This window comes from Pristiophorus japonicus, chromosome 8, assembly GCF_044704955.1.
Source record: "Pristiophorus japonicus isolate sPriJap1 chromosome 8, sPriJap1.hap1, whole genome shotgun sequence".
Lineage (NCBI taxonomy): Eukaryota > Metazoa > Chordata > Chondrichthyes > Pristiophoridae > Pristiophorus > Pristiophorus japonicus.
This window is the reverse complement of record NC_091984.1, coordinates 201,019,710-201,037,811: the sequence shown is the minus strand read 5'-3', so window position 1 is coordinate 201,037,811 and position 18,102 is coordinate 201,019,710. Positions and strand designations below refer to the sequence as shown.

General features: G+C 46.1%; 1 protein-coding gene across 1 annotated transcript in view; it reads right to left on the bottom strand.

Annotated features, from left to right (window-relative positions):
* The window catches only part of LOC139269241 (transmembrane protein 132D), a 1,017,604-nt gene that overhangs the window by 977,719 nt on the left and 21,783 nt on the right, over window positions 1-18,102 (bottom strand). The gene's annotated exons all lie outside the window — the stretch shown is intronic.

The window sequence follows — 18,102 nt, the reverse complement described above, 5'->3', positions numbered from 1 at the left end:
CAATGAATTCCGATACATCCTGGCCCTCAGAACGAACGTGCGTATAGAATCGATATTTTGAGATGATGATGCCTTCATCTGGTTTGAGATGGTCACATACCAGAGCACACAATGTTTCATAGTCCTTGTCCGTTGGACTTAAGGGCGAGAGGAGATTCTTTATGAGTCCATAGATTTTCGGACCACAAACCGTGAGGAGGACCGCCCGTGCTGAACTGCGTCTACCTCTTCCTCCATTTTGTTGGCCATGATGTACTGGTTCAAACGGCCTACAAAGTCTGCCCAATTTTCTCCCTCCACGAATCACTCCAGAATTTCAATTGTGCTCATTTTTGCATGTGAAGGTTCTTGTTACCTCGTCGCCAAATGTTGTGTATGTAATAGCTCAATAGGCTGAATATTGTAAACTCCGAACAGGTACAAACCTGGTTCTACTTTATTAGGGCCCAAAGTGATTACATTACAAGATGGTTGGCCTTTTATACCTGGGCCGCACACATGTGCGCACAGCCCGATGACCTCCGACAGTGGTGCCACCTGGTGGCTAGTAAAGCCAAGCATACATACATGACAGTTCTATCCATAAAAAACAGGATAAATCTAATCCGTCAATTACCGCCCTATCAGCCTCCTCCAAATCATCAGTAAAACGATGGAAGGAGTCATTAACAGAACCATCAAGTCACATCAACTCACCAATAACCCACTCACTGGGGCTCAGTTTAAATTCCACAGAAACATTCCACTCCAGACTTCATCACAGCCTTGATCCAGACATGGATGCAAATACGAAATGCTAGAGGAGAGGTGAAAGTAGCTGCCCTCAACATCCATGCAGCGATCTGCTGAGTGTGGCACCAAGGAGCCCCTGTAAAACTGAAGTCCATGGGGGGGGGGGCGGGTCAAAGGGAAAACCCTCCAGTGGCTGTCGTCATAACTGAGACAAAAGAAGAGGGCTGTGGCTGTCAGAGGTCAGTCATCACTTCCCTAGATCATCGTCATGGAAGTTCCTCCAGGAAGCATCCTTACCCCAACCATCTTTAACTCCTTCATTGATGAACATCACTCCATCATAAGGTCAGGACTGAGACTGTTTGGTTATAATTCCAGGGTGTTCAGCTCCATTCACAATTCCTCTGATAATGAAGCAGCCCGTGCCAGCCTACAACAGGACCTGAATAATATCCAGACTTGTTGAAGTTGAAGTAATATTTGCGCCCCATAAGTCCCAAATAATGACAATCTCCAACAAGTAAAAGTCCAGCTATCTCCTCTGACCTTAACTGGAACACAATCATGGAGTCCCCAATCATCAACATCCTGGGGATTATCATTGACCAGAACCTGACTGGACCAACCATATCAACACCATGGCTACAAGAGTGGAACAGAGACTGGATACTCTATGACAAGTGACTCACCTCCTGATCCCTCAGAGCCTCTCCACAATTCTACAAGGCTCAAGTTATGAGTGTGATGGAATACTCACCACTTGCCTGGATATGTACAGCTGCAACAACACTCAAGAAGCTCGACACCATCCAGGACAAAACAATTTGCTTGAGGAACAGAACCTCATCTTTTGTTTAGGCACTTTACAGCCTTCTGGACACAACATTGAGTTCAACAATTTCAGAGCATAAGCTGTGGCCATCTTTGGCTCCTTTCCCCCCACCCCCGCTATTTATGCTTTTTTTCTCTCCTTTTTTTTTCTCTTTCTCTCTAAAGGCAGCTGCTCATTACTCCGCCATTCATACCCTATCCAGACTAACCTTTTTCTAACTTCTAAAATTACCATTTCAATTCGACCCATCGTCCCTTTTGTCTCTCTAATCTTGCCTGCCTTCCACCTATCTTAGACCTTCCCTTTTATTCTTTCTTCCCCTCCCTCTTTCAGTGCTTAAGAATGTGTTCTTTTCGAACATTTGGCAGTTCGGATGAAGGGCCGTCGACCCAAAACGTTAACTTTGTTTTTCTCTCCACAGATGCTGCCTGACCCGCTGAGATTTCCAGCATTCTGTTTTCAGAACAATTTGCTTGATTTTTGCCTGTGCCACTGGATTCAAAATCCAACCTCTCCATCCCAACACACCGTGACTATAAACTACAGGGTTATTTTGGCATCATCTCCCTTCCCTGTGACCTCTACTCCCAAGAAGGACAAGAGCAGCAATATTATGGGAACTCTCCAAGTTCCCTTCCAAGTCATACACCATCCAGACTTGGACATGCAATGTTGCTCCTTCATCGTCACTGGGTCAGAATCCTGGAATTCCCGAACAATTAATTGTGGGAGTGCCATCACCACAAGGACTGTAGTGGTTCAAGGAGAAGGTCCACTATCACCTTCTCAGGGCAACTAGAGAAGGCAATAAATGCAGCCTTGCCCATGCCATGCACATCCCAAGAATAATTACAAAAAAAAACCCAGCACAGAAGAAAATGAACAGCAACGGAAGAAAATCCCATGGCACAGCCTGCCCTGCACTCCCTGCCAAGCTACATCACTATAAGCTGGAGGGGGGCTAATGAGAAGGTGGAACGACGGATGAAAAAATACGAATTGAAAATAAATCCTCTGTGGGATCCTGAGGATTTCTTTTTCCCCAGATTTATTCAGATCCCGATGGTCTCATTGGGAAGTTGCACCTGCAACTGTATATAATACTGGGAATTTCTCTGATATCGACGTGCGTGATTGAAGCTAAAAGCCCTGGCATTAGCCGTGTCAGCTGTGGCTCAGTGGGTACCACACTCGCCTCTGAGTCAGAAGGTAGTGAGTTCAAGTCCCACTCCAGGGATTTGAGCACTTAAATCTAGGCTGGTACTCCAGTGTAGAGCAGAGTCAGCATCTGCTCTCTCAAGTGGACGTAAAAGATCCCATGTCACGAGTCCAAAGAAGAGCGGGGAGTTATCCCCGTGTTCTGGCCAATATTTATACCTCAATCAACATAATAAAAAAACAGATGATCTTGCTTGGAAATTGGCTGCCGCATTTCCGACATTACAACAGTGACTACACTCCAAAAGTACTTCATTAGCTGTAAAGCACTTTGAGACGTCTGGTTGTCGTGAAACATAGAGACATAGAAAATAGGTGCAGGAGTAGCCCATTCGGACCTCTGCATCGCCATTCAATAAGATCATGGCTGATCATTCCCTCAGTACCCATTTCCTGCTTTCTCTCCATGCCCCTTGATCCCCTTAGCCATAAGGGCCATATTGAACTCCCTCTTGAATATATCCAATGAACTGGCATCAACAACTCTTTGCGGCAGGGAATTCCACAGGTTAACAGCTCTCTGAGTGAAGAAGTTTCTCCTCATCTCAGTTCTAAATGGCCTATCCCTTATCCTAAGACGATATTCCCTGATTCTGGACTTCCCCAACATCGGGAACATTCTTCCCGTATCTAACCTGTCCAGTCCCGTCAGAATCTAATACATTTCTATGAGATCCCCTCTCATCTTTCTAAACTCCAGTGAATAAAGGCCCAGTTGATCCAGTCTATCCACAGATGACAGTCCAGCCATCCCTGGAATTAGTCTGGTGAACCTTCGCTGCACTCCCTCAATAGCAAGAACATCCTTCCTCAGATTAAGAGACCAAAACTGAACACAATATTCCAGGTGAGGCCTCACTAAGGACATGTACAACTGCAGTAAGACCTCCCTGCTCCTGTACTCAAATCCCCTAGCTATGAAGGCCAACATACCATTTGCCTTCTTCACCGCCTGTTGTACCTGCATGCCAACCTTCAATAACTGATGAACCATGATACCCAGGTGTTATTGCACCTCCTCTTTTCCTAATCTGCCGCCATTCAGATAATATTCTGCCTTCGTGTTTTTGCCCCCAAAATGGATAACCTCACATTTATCCACATTATACTGCATCTGCCATGCATTTGCCCACTCACCTAACCTGTCCAAGTCACCCTGCAGCCTCATAGCATTCCCCTCACAGCTCACACCGTCACCTAGTTTAGTGTCATCTGCAAACTTGGAGATATTACACTCAATTCCTTCATCCAAATCGTTAATGTATATTGTAGAGAGCTGGGGTCCCAGCACTGAGCCCTGCGGCACTCCACTAGTCACTGCCTGCCATTCTGAAAAGGACCCGTTTATCCTGACTCTCTGCTTCCTGTCTGCCAACCAGTTCTCTATCCATGTCAGTACATTACCCCCAATACCATGTGCTTTGATTTTGCACACCAATCTCTTGTGTGGGACCTTGTCAAAAGCCTTTTGAAAGTCCAAATACACCACATCCACTGGTTCTCCCTTGTCCACTCTACTAGTTACATCCTCAAAAAATTCCAGAAGATTTGTCAAGCATGATTTCACTTCCAAAAATCCATGCTGACTTGGACCAATCCTATCACTGCTTTAAATATGCGCTGCTATTTCATCCTTAATGATTGTTTCCAACATTTTCTGCACTACTGATGTCAGGCTACCTGGTCTATAATTACCAGTTTTCTCTCTCCCTCCTTTTTAAAAAAATGGTGTTATATTAGCTCCCCTCCATTCCACAGGAACTGATCCAGAGTTGATAGACTGTTGGAAAATGATCACCAATGCATCCACTATTTCTAGGGCCACTTCCTTAAGTACTCTGGGATGCAGACTATCAGGCCTCGGGGATTTCTCAGCCTTCAATCCCATCAATTTTCCTAACACAATTTCCTGCCGAATAAGGATATCCTTCAGTTCCTCCTTCTCACTAGACCCACTGTCCCCGAGTACATTCGGAAGACAGAACCGAAGTATTTGTTCAATTGGTCTGCTATTTCTTTGTTCCCCATTATAAATTCACCTGAATCCGACTGCAAGGGACCTACATTTGTCATCACTAATCTTTTTCTCTTCACATATTTATCGAAGCTTTTGCAGTCAGTTTTTATGTTCCCTGCAAACGTCCTCTCGTACTCTATTTTCCCCCTCTTAATTAAACCCTTAGTCTTCCTCTGTTGAATTCTAAATTTTTCCCAGTCCTCAGGTTTGTTACTTTTTCCAGGCAATTTATATGCCTCTTCCTTGGTTTTAACACTATCCTTAATTTCCCTTGTTGGCCACGGTTGAGCCACCTTCCCCGTTTTATTTTTACTCCAGACAGGGATGTACAATTGCTGAAGTTCATCCATGTGATCTTTAAATGTTTGCCATTGCTTATCCACCATCAACCCTTTAGGTATCCTTTACCAGTCTATTCTAGCCAATTCACGCCTCATACTGTCGAAGTTACCTTTCCTTAACTTCAGGACCCTAGTTTCCGAATTAATTATGTCACTCTCCATCTTAATAAAGAATTCGACCATATTATGGTCACTCTTCCCCAAGGGGCCTCGCACAACAAGATTGTTAATTAATCCCTTCTCATTACACATCACCCAGTCTAGGATGGCCAGCTCTCTAGTTGGTTCCTCGACATATTGGTCGAGAAAACCATCCCTAATAGACTCCAGGAAATCCTCCTTCACCGCATTGCTACCAGTTTGGTTAGCCCAATCAATATGTAGATTAAAGTCGCCCATGATAACTGCTGTACCTTTATTGCACACATCCCTTATTTCTTGTTTGATGTTGTCCCCAACCTCACTACTACTGTTTGGTGGTCTGTACACAACTCCCACTGGCGTTTTCTGCCCTTTGGTATTCCGCAGCTCCACCCATACCGATTCCACATCATCCAGGCTAATGTCCCTCCTTACTATTGCATTAATCTCCTCTTTAACCAGCAATGCCACCCCGCCTCCTTTTCCTCTCTGCCAATCCTTCCTAAATGTTGAATACCCCTGGATGTTGAGTTCCCAGCCTTGGTCACCCTGGAGCCATGTCTCCGTGATGCCAATTACATCATATCCGTAACTGCTGTCTGCGCAGTTAATTCGTCAACCTTATTCCGAATACTCCTCGCATTGAGGCACAGAGCCTTCAGGCTAGTCTTTTTAACACATTTTGCCCCTTTAGAATTTTGCTGTAATGTGGCCCTTTTTGTTTTTTGGCTTGGGTTTCTCTGCCCTCCACTTTTACTATTCTCCTTTCTATCTTTTGCTTCTGCCTCCATTTTATTTCCCTCTGTCTCCCTGCATAGGTTCCCATCCCCCTGCCATGTTAGTTTAACTCCTCCCCAACAGTACTAGCAAACACTTCCCCTAGGACATTGGTTCCGGTCCTGCCCGGGTGAAGATCGTCTGGTTTGTACTGGTCCCACCTCCCCCAGAACCGGTTCCAATGTCCCAGGAATTTGAATCCCTCCCTTTTGCAACACTCCTCAAGCCACGTATTCATCTGAGCTATCTGACTAGCACGTGGCACTGGTAGCAATCCTGAGATTACTACTTTTGAGGTCCTACTTTTTAATTTAGCTCCTAGCTCCCTAAATTCGTCTTATAGGACCTCATCCTGTTTTTTTACCTATACCTATGTGCACCACGACAATTGGCTGTTCACCCTCCCTTTTCAGAATGTCCTGCACCCGCTCCGAGACATCCTTGACCCTTGCACCAGGGAGGCAACATACCATCCTGGAGTCTCGGTTGCGGCCGCAGAAATGCCTATCTATTCCCCTTACAATCGAATCCCCTATCACTATAGCTCTCCCACTCTTTTTCCTGCCTTCCTGTGCAGCAGAGCCACTCACGGTGCCATGAACTTGGCTGCTGCTGCCCTTCCCGGGAAAGGTGCTATATAAATTCAAGTCTTTCTTTCTTTACTGTGATACAGTCATCAGCTACTCCTGTAGTAACAGGGGCTCCTGACATTTTTTCTGCTCTGCTGGAATGGGCATAGCCCCAGTGTAAAATCTGGATTACACACTATAGCCATGTATAATTCACACCTCTATTTTCATGGATGGCATTTTAGTACAATAAGTGATATCAAGGTGCAATTTACTCCCTATATTTCAAAGAGTTACATGAAGATGTAAGTTGCTTAGTGGAATTTATGGTTGGCTATTTTAAAGAGGCATCCAATATAGATTAAGTAAGATTTCTTGTCATTATGTTATGTTCATCTGGGTATAGAAATGCACAGCATTAGCTCGAACTTAAGACTTACAAAACTCCCTTCAAATATCCAGGTTTTTTTTTGTTAAATCCTATCGATAAAGTAAACTTATAGTCCGGCAAGTCTTCTATCAGAATGGTACCATAATCTTTTTGGGGAGTTTTAGGAGAGGGTCACTTCCTGGATTGATCTGATCCTGTATCTCTGTATTTGCACCACCATAGTGGTATTCAGGTAGGTTTGTGGTGCCACAAATATGGTAGATCCTGCACTATGAACTGCTGCAAATCGTCATCCGTGAAGCCATGTTTTTCATTTTGTGTAAAAATCATATTATATTTACCACAAACAATTTCAATTCGTGATTCAATTACATCACTGTGCCACTGCAGATCGCTTCTTACAGATACTGAAAAGGAGGATTCTTTTATCATCTTCCTAGGACACTCAACATCTTTTTGAAGTGTGATAATTCCAAGAAGAGGCTGGCTTCTCTCTGACAAGTGCTCACCTCCTGATCCTTCAAAGCCTCTCCATAATTCTACAAGGCTCAAGTTAGGAGTGTGATGGAATACTCACCACTTGCCTAGATATATACAGCTGCAACAACTCTCAAGAATAATAAGGGAATAATGAGGGAACAATGAGGGAATGAGGGCAGGGATGCTTGTGTTTTATGTTATTGATCTCTAAGTTTTGAAATAAACACTTGTCTTTATTCGTAATAAAAACGGGGAAATTGCAGTTAAATGACAATTTGCATCATTAGCATCAGTCAGTAGCAGAGCACTGGAACATATAACTCTGAAAAACACAGATATCCTATTACAATCCCTTCATATGTTGTGGGTTATTGGAACAAATCCAGTAAGCTTATGGGGTAAAATGAAAAGCCTGCTTCGAATAGGCTGATGAGATGATGTGAAGGACTGTATTTCTGAAGGAAACTTGGATGCAGCAAATATAATTTCTTCCATTCATTGCTGGCCACCTGCACTGTTGAAGTAACTTCAAAATAAGCGCTTGCATTGTTATTGCCTATTGCAGCAGACAGAAAGTTAATGTCTGTGCTATTATAGTTGAATAACTACCTGTCCTTCTGATCACCTTGATAGCTGGTGCTGGAATAAAGGAAGCAATTCAAGATCATCTTAGCGTGAATAAAAGCACAAATGCAGGGTTCATGAAAGGAAAATGGTGCTTCGCATATTTATTGGGATCTTTTTAAGGTGTAGCAGAATTTGGTTGTTGAGGGAGAGAGAGTGGAAACGTATCTTGACCTTCAGAAAGAATTTCATGAGGCCACTAACAGAATAATGACTGGAGACAAAGACGAAGGGGCCCGAAAATAAGTTGTAAATTGGATTCATATTTAGTGAGTTCTTAGGAAATTAGGCTGGTTGTCAATACTGAAAGACCCCAATGGGAGCTGCAGTGAGTGAAGGCCCTGAAAGACCATCCCTGTTGCTCAAAATGCACTCTTTGTTTTCCAGGATATATTTTTTAAATAGAACGTGTAAATTTGTCAATGAGACAAGCTAAAAGAAGAATCAGAATATTCCAGAAAAATAAATATTTTTAAAGAGAGTGTAATTTGGGAGTCAGTCAGATGGCAGTCAAACAATACTTAACGTTAATAAATAGTGAATACTCATTGAAGAATGTGCATTAAATTCAGCTCAATAGGAAAAATGATGAGTGCACTGGTTGGCTAGCTTTTCAAACATAAGGCAACAGTTCTCAACACAACCATACTATTTTAAAGGAGAGGAGGCACAATCCATGCTTTTACCTTTGGAGCCTGAGCACAGCTCAATCTTGCATTAAAATCATAGAACGACACAGCACGGAAGGAGGCCATTTGGCCCACTATGCCTGTGCCAGCTCTCTGAAAGAGCTGTCCAATTAGTCCCACTCACCGTGCTCTTTCCCCATAGCCCTGAAAAATGTTCTCCCTCAAGTATTTATCCTCTCACATCAGAGTCAAAAAAAAAATGAGGCCCCAAATGTCTGTTCAGATGGATGTAAAAGATGTTGTGCCATGATTCACAAAGGAGCAGGGCGTTTACCCAGTGTTCACGCCAAAACCCCTCCCGCAACCAAAGATGCCAAAACAGATTAATTGGTCATTCAATTAACTGGTCATTCATCTCATTTCTTATTTGTGGAAGCTTGCAACGTGTTTGCCATGGTTGCCTATCAAATAACAATAACTACACTTCAAAAGTAATATTGGTGGGAAGCACTTTGGAACATTCGGACAACATGAAATAGGTCACATAAATGCCAAACCTTCTTTTCAATATCAGTGGATTGTTATATGAAGAACTTCTTTGTGGTGGGCCACAAGAAGACAGCTTCGAATAAAAGGGAAGAAACTGTTGAAAATAATGGAATATGTCGTGAGGAGTAATTCTGGAGTCAGAAAGAAAGACTTGGATCTTCACAGTGCCTTTCATGACCACCAACTGTCCCAAAACGCTTTACATCCAATGAAGTACTTTTGGAGTGCAGTCACTGTTGTAACGTAGGAAACGCGGCAGCCAATTTGTGCATAGCAAGCTCCCACAAACAGCAATGTGATCATGACCAGATAATCTGTTTTCCTGTTATTTTGATTGAGGACACCGGGGATAACTCCCCTGCTCTTCTTCTAAATAGTGCCATGGGATCTTTTACATCCCCTTGAGGGGGCAGATGGGGCCTCGGTTTAACATCTCATCCAAAAGACGGCAACTCTGACAGTGCAGTGCCATCAGGACTTCCAGTGGGCAGTTACGCTCACAAGGAGAGCAAGTCAAAGAATCCGAGCTACAATACTGCATCACTTTGACCAACACACGTTCCCTGCTGAGAGCATGGGATTGCAGAATTATACCTTAGAAGAATAGATTGTCGCCCAGCGCATTTAATATGGATTCTTTTGAAGCACCAAAACAAAATGGACAGATCCACGATTCAACAAGGATACCTTCTTATACTGCTGCTGTGTCAAAGTGAGAGTCAGACAGCATCAACAATCTAGTTCAACAAAAAAAAAACATATTTTAAAAATGAGTTAAGATGGCCACCTTTATGGAAACATAGAAACATAGAAAATAGGTGCAGGAGTAGGCCATTCGGCCCTTCGAACCTGCACCACCATTCAATATGATCTTGGCTGATCATGCAACTTCAGTACCACATTCCTGGTTTAACTCCATACCCCTTGATTCCTTTAGCCATAAGGGCCACATCTAACTCCCTTTTGAATATATCTAACGAACTGGCCTCAACAACTTTCTGTGGTAGAGAATTCCACAGGTTCACAATTCTCTGAGTGAAGAAGTTGCTCCTCATCTCGGTCCTAAATGGCTTAAATGGAAGATTCAAACCTGAGCTTGACTATTTGAGGAAGGGGCACCAGTTAGATTTGAGAAGGGATTCTCTCCTTCCCACTTTGTTCATGATCCTGTTAATTATGTTTCTCTATAACTCCTAACAAATAAGAAAACATGTGAATACAGACGCCACTAAATAAAAATTGATTGTGCTGGGAGACAATTTTCTTTAAACTCTGATGCTAGAAGACAATAGTTAAAACAAATCCCTTCAGTCTAAAAATATGTTTGGCAAGTTAGGTGTGAATATTTCCGGCCAAGAGAGTTCATTTGTAGCTGGGTTCTCAGATTAGAAAGTTAAGGCACTTGATTAGAGGACTCAAAGTTCAATGGGCCAAATAGTCTTTTCTCATCCCTGACTTTTCTGCTGTTTTTATAACCATGGGCAATGTGAAATTCACCTTGCGATAATCTTATGTGAATAAAGCAATAGTTACAAACACTGCTGCCTGTAATGCTGGTGACAGGCCTGGTTGTAATCTGCATGTCTAGCACTGTCTGTTGCAAAATTAATCCCCACAATCTCAATGACTACATTAAACGGAAAGATAATAACTTGAGTGCCTGAGACTCTGATCACAATTAACTGAATTAGTTCCAAAAGTGCATTCAAGGCCATCCAACTTCAATAATAATTCCTGATTTGAAAACCAAAACTTACAAGGGCAGTAATGGTCTCATTGGAATACAACTGTCATTCCCACTGGACAACATTTCCTCAGGGACTTTCTGAAGAAATCACAATGCAATAATTAATCCATGGTTCTGTACAGTACTTCTTGCTGTAGTTGGTTGGTGTTGCGTTTGGAACACAATGCCATTTTAAAGCAGTAATGCAGACATTGTTTCAACAATGATTCGACTGTCAGAACCTGACTGGCTGCAATTTTAATCGGGAGGCGGGTTGGGAAGGGGGGGGGGAAATGGGGTGGGGGGGGGGGGTTCGGAAGCAGTCAGGTAACCCAGGAGAACGTGTTCCCCACAGGCCCTGCCGAATTTATCGACAGGGCCTGATTTGCATTTGAAACCGCTGTTCGCACCCACAGCCAGCCAGATGGAGAGGCTGACTGTGGGTGGGTAGGCCTGCGCCACAGAGAAGAGGGAGGGAGAGAACATCGGGAGCATGGTGGTGGGGGGAGTGATCGGGCAGTGAGAAGAGAATATCCGGAGGCTGGACTCGGATCGGGGAGGGAAGGAGAGAACATTGGGGACATTGGAAATCGGAGGCCTTGCAGGGGGCGGTCTCCAATCGTGGGGGTTGGGTTAGGCCTCTACCTTCTAGATCCAGCAGTCCATGCCTTGCTTTAACTGCTGGTTTCACGGGGCCTGCAAAACCCAACCAGCCACTGTTAAATTTAAAATGCACATTAAATCTGAGGCACGCCAACCAATTATAATATTTAAATGGACAACCCACCTCCTGAGAGCTGGTTGGCTGCCCGTCCACCATCCCACCTCTGGTAAAACCCGAAATAGGCGGGTTGGAGGCGGATTCTGGTCGAGATTCAATTTTTAACACTTTAACTTCCCATTCAACATAAATCCACCTGTTTTTTAGGGGTAAAATTCCCCCCACTGTTTCTTGGGGTTTAAGCTTTGTGGACCAGGGAGAAGATTATTTACTGACATGCTTGAATATATACATTTGCTAACAAGAACCAGCACCATTATTTATTGCTAAAGTAGGTACAAATGTTAACTACAGCACTACTAAGTCAATTGAAGTTATTTTAGAGGGAAATACAAACATTTTCACAACATGTCGTTGCAACTGAGAAGATACTGTCACTTTCCCACAACAAAACCCATGTCGGCCTTTCGTACAGGTGTAGTAGTAGTCATTTTTATCATAATAATACGTAGGCATGAATCTCTCTCACATATCTAAGTCACCTAGTGCAGTTAAAATTGCTTTTATTCAGCTACACAGGTTGTTTAATTGAGGCCTAGACGATACTGCCAGCTAAACTAACAGATAGAAAACTGTCCCCTTCATTAAAGATGTGGGTTTTTGTAACTTTTAAAAAAAATATCAATTCTTAGGGTGTGAGCATTGCTGGTATGGCAGCATTTACTGTCCATCCTTACTTGCCCTGAGAATGCGCTGGGCCACCTTCTTGAACTGCTGCAGTCCGTGTGGTATTCTCTGCAGTGGTTTGATACAACTGAATGGCTTGCTAGGCCAGTTAAGAGTCAACCATGTCAGTATGGGATGGAGTCACACAGAGGCCAGATCGGGTAAGGACACAAATTTCCTTCCCCAAAAGGACATTAATGAAACAGTTGGGTTCTTACGGCAATCCAAAAGCTTTAGGCTCATTTTTATTGACATCAGCTTTTTTTCCCAGAAATATATTTTAAGCTGTATTTAAATTCTCAAATTGCCATGGTGGGATTTGAACTCAGTTCTCCGCTTTATTAATCCAGACCTCTGGATTACTAGCCAGTAACATAACCACTAAATTGAATAAAGATGTTTGAACTCAGGGATTTTATTCAGAAACTCTCTCCAAGTCAAATTCCAGAATGTTCCACTTTTATATGACCTCTTTTTTTGCTGGACAAAAAGAAGTGTTCTCAGGAAGACACTGCAAAGGACTGAATGATTTTGTTTTCTTCCAGGTATATATATATATATATATATAAAGTTAAACAATGGTCAAATTTTAAAACAAAGTTTCACTTGTGCCACATGCAAATATTTTCAGTCAAATAATGAAGAAATATATCAAGAAGACTCTTCACTGGTTCATCTGGTGAAGACAATAGTAGTTGAGCCATGCAGTCTACAAATGGCCCAGATTTGATCCAAAATCCTTATTGTGCTAACTCATCTCAGTGAGGATGGCAGTTGGGGCATTACAATTGGCCTCAACATGTCGAGTGAGGGAGGAGAAAATGTGCCAGGTTTCCTGTCTCTGATGGTTTAATCAATGGCGACTGGAAGTGTGCATTTGCAGTAATTGGGTGAGGGCAGGATTGGACTCTGCTGTGATGCCCTTTGGTGAACAGGCTGCTGACACTCATTGTCTCGGCTCACGTGAAGAATAACTTCTTAGGTAAGGTGTCAAGAGAGGGACTGGTACTCAGTGGAATCATAATCCAGCAAGATGTCAAAACCTTCACAGGAGAAGAGAGAAAACTGACAGAAAAAGGAAAGAAATGCTTCAATATTTAGCATCGGGCTGAAATAACGGAACAACTTCTTCGAACTATGGAAAACATAATAGAGTGGTGACTGTGTTGTGATAATACCTGTTGTGACTCATGCATCTCTTATACCTTTCTATACTCCAAAGTTGCCCAACACCACCTCCTGTTCCACTGCAAAGTACCTGCTGCAGCCCTGCTCTGAGGCAGATCATTCCTCTCATCTATTCACTTCTCTCACAGCTGTTGTGATACTTTGAAATCTTCCCCTTTGTCACATAAAGCTCCAATAACACACTTTCCGTTCTGCAACTGTACATTACTGCACAAACTAATCATTAATAGCTGTTAACAATTTAAGTTGGCTTTATTCCTTACTCTTTACTAAAATTTAGCACTCCTTTTCTGAGAGGTAAGGTTGCTCAAAGCACTGCTGAACACAGGTATTTTTTCTTAACGGTCTATTATCTACCTCTGGTATAATCATCCAGCACAGAGTGTCAGTCCAGTCTGGGAGCTCCTTCCTATAATCCTCTCTAGATTGACTTTATTGTCTCGTTCACTATTTCATGGCTTCTACTTGCCACCCTTTTTAAATCTCTTCTATGTATGTCGGCAGCTATCTCCCTTTAATACCTTCTTTTTATATTTGAAAACATCAAGGCCCCGATATTGGTGGCCTTACCGCCACTGCCGCTGACTGCCACCGAGTGTTGCTGCCATTTTCCTCTCTCCCAGTTTCCACTTGGGCTGGAGCGGGCCGGAGGGGAGTACCGCCGGGAACCGCCCGCTGACGGCTGCTGGGGGCCAAGTACCGCAAGTGTCCTCCCGCCCGCCGAGATGCCAGATTGGTGCGGGCGGCAGTCGGCGCCAGCAGGGGGAAGGATCGCTGCTTGGAGGCTGTTCTTACCCTGACGGTAGGTATGAAGACGTGAAAGAAAAGGCTAGTGAACACTTAAAAATTATTTTTTTTTACAGCGACTTACCTGGATGGGGGTCCCCTGAAGGTGTTCCGGTGTTTTTTTTTTGGTCGTGTTTTTTACTTTTCAGAGGTCCCCCCTCCCTGGGCCCGACTCCATCCTTGGCAGCACTTGGGTGGCAAGCTCACTTGTCGCTGAGATTGAGAGCTTTCGCCCGCTGCCGCCCAGAGTGACGGCGAAAGCCATTATTTTGCCGGGCAGTACTGCCATTTCTTTTAGAGGAATCTTTCAGGCAAAGTACCGCCTGGTCTCTTGGCAGCCATCGGTGGTCCTTTGGGCGACAAATGGGCGGGCCTTGCAGCTCATGAAAACCGGGGCCTAAGTGTGGAGCAAGAAGAGGCCATTGAACTCATCCTACTCCTTCCAGTTTGCCTCTATAGATCAAAGCAAAATGTAAATGATGGAAAATTGACAATTGAAAATACAAAAAAATCATGAACAACTGCTGAAGCCTCTGATGATTTTTTTTAAACACACGCACACAGAATAATGAACTTGGATAATATGTATCTCAATAAATATTTTAATATGGTCATTGTTCCCTTCTGAATTTTCATTTCATTTTACGTGTGTGTGTATACCGTATATACTCGCGTATCCTGCGATCTCGCGTATCATGCGACCCCTAAATCTTCGTCCCCAAAACATGATTTTACCATATATCTCATGTATCATGCGAGTCACTTTTTTGAGATCGAATACAGAACTTAACATGAAACATTGAGTGGATTCTGCTCTCTCTCCGTGCTCTCTCTCCGTACTCTCCCCCCCCCGACCTCCCCGACTCTCTCCCCCCCGACCTCCCCGACTCTCTCCCCCCCGACCTCCGCGACTCTCTCTCCCCCCCGACCTCCCCGACTCTCTCCCCCCCGACCTCCCCGACTCTCTCCCCCCCCCGACCTCCGCGACTCTCTCTCCCCCCCCGACCTCCCCGACTCTCTCTCCCCCCCCGACCTCCGCGACTCTCTCTCCCCCCCGACCTCCGCGACTCTCTCTCTCCCCCCGACCTCTGCGACTCTCTCTCCCCCCCCGACCTCCGCGACTCTCTCTCCCCCCCGACCTCCGCGACTCTCTCCCCCCCGACCTCCGCGACTCTCTCCCCCCCCCGACCTCCGCGACTCTCTCCCCCCCCCCGACCTCCGCGACTCTCTCCCCCCGCGACTCTCTCTCCCCCCCCGACCTCCGCGACTCTCTCTCCCCCCCCGACCTCCGCGACTCTCTCTCCCCCCCCGACCTCCGCGACTCTCTCTCCCCCCCGACCTCCGCGACTCTCTCTCCCCCCCCGACCTCCGCGACTCTCTCTCCCCCCCCGACCTCCGCGACTCTCTCTCCCCCCCGACCTCCGCGACTCTCTCTCCCCCCCCGACCTCCGCGACTCTCTCTCCCCCCCGACCTCCGCGACTCTCTCCCCCCCGACCTCCCCGACTCTCTCTCCCCCCCCGACCTCCGCGACTCTCTCCCCCCCGCGACTCTCTCTCCCCCGACCTCCGCGACTCTCTCTCCCCCCCGACCTCCCCGACTCTCTCTCCCCCCCCGACCTCCGCGACTCTCTCTCCCCCCCCGACCTCCGCGACTCTCTCTCCCCCCCCGACCTCCGCGACTCTCCCCCCCCCCGACCTCCGCGACTCTCTCCCCCCCCCCGACCTCCGCGACTCTCTCTCCCCCCCCCGACCTCCCCGACTCTCTCTCCCCCCCGACCTCCGCGACTCTCTCCCCCCCGCGACTCTCTCTCCCCCCCGACCTCCCCGACTCTCTCCCCCCCCGACCTCCGCGACTCTCTCCCCCCCCCGACCTCCGCGACTCTCTCTCCCCCCCCCGACCTCCGCGACTCTCTCTCCCCCCCCGACCTCCGCGACTCTCTCTCCCCCCCCGACCTCCGCGACTCTCTCTCCACCCCCGACCTCCGCGACTCTCTCTCCCCCCCCGACCTCCGCGACTCTCTCTCCCCCCCCCGACCTCCGCGACTCTCTTTCCCCCCCCGACCTCCGCGACTCTCCCCCCCCCGACCTCCGCGACTCTCTCTCCCCCCCCCGACCTCCCCGACTCTCTCTCCCCCCCCCGACCTCCGCGACTCTCTCTCCCCCCCGACCTCCCCGACTCTCTCTCCCCCCCCCGACCTCCCCGACTCTCTCTCTCCCCCCCCGACCTCCGCGACTCTCTCTCCCCCCCGACCTCCGCGACTCTCTCTCCCCCCCCCGACCTCCCCGACTCTCTCTCCCCCCCCCCCGACCTCCGCGACTCTCTCCCCCCCCGACCTCCCCGACTCTCTCCCCCCCCGACCTCCGCGACTCTCTCTCCCCCTGAAGAGAAGAATTTCAGCAGGAGTCAAATGGATTTTTTTTTGCATTGGGAAGATGTAGTTAGTGGTGTGCTGCAGGAACTTGGCTTGTTTTCCACATAAACTAATGATTTGGTCATGAGTATCGAGGAACTAATATCAACCAGGGATATTCGATTTACAACCATCATGGAGAGTGAGAGGAGAAACCAAGAGAAATGTCTTTACATAGAGGATTGTTGGAGCATGCCGAGATTCAGCAAATTTTGTATCTCGCGTATCATGCGACCCCCCAAATTTAGGTTACAATTTAGGTCTTCAAAAGTCGCATGATACGCGAGTATATACGGGTATGTGTGTGTGTGTGTGTGTGTGTGTGTGTGTGTGTGTAGTTCCCCTTCCTCACCTATTTCCTCCCACTTCTCCCCTCCTGAAAGGATTAACTCCTTTCTGGATTCACAGACATAGATCATCCTCTGGAATCTCATCTGGGTTGAGGTTTTCAGGCACGAGCCTTAACCATCAATGTTCCCTGTCATTTTTTCTTAGTGTGCGGGCTCTTTAACTGGCTGCACGGCATGCAATTTTTCATGGATGGGCAAGGTTGTGGGTTCAAGTCCCACTTCAGGAACTTGCTACACAAAACAAATCTAGGTTCACACTCCAGTGCAGTACTGAGGGAATGCTGCACTGTCGCAGGTGCCGTCTTTTGGATGAGATGTTAAACTGAGACCTCATCTGCTCTCTCAGGTGGGCGTAAAAGATCCCATGGCACTATTTCGAAAAAGAAAACGGGAGTTATCCCCGGTATCCTGGCCAATATTTATCCCTCAATCACCATAACAAACAAAACAGGTTATCTGGTCATTATCACATTGCTGTTTGTGGGAGCTTGCTGTGCGCAAATTGGCTGCCACGTTTCCTACATTACAACAATGACTGCACTCCAAAAGTACTTCATTGGCTGTAAAACGCTTTGAGATGTTTGATGGTTGTGAAAGGCGTTATATGAATGCATTCCATTGTAAAGCTGGTGAGCGGCCTGCACGTGATCTCCAGACCAGCACAGCCGCACAGCTTAGTGGGAATGTTGTTCACTATGGCAAGCTTTTTTACTTTCGGGGCACCACAGCCCAATGCTATCCTCATCTGAGGCCCACGTTCACGCACTTTCAACAGGAATTATTGAATAGCAATCAGGAGCAAAATCCTGGCAGATGTTTCTTGTCCATGATCCAAGGGTTCTCAGACCTAATGTAGTGCAGCCTAGCTGCAGATTAGCTAATTCAGTGAACACT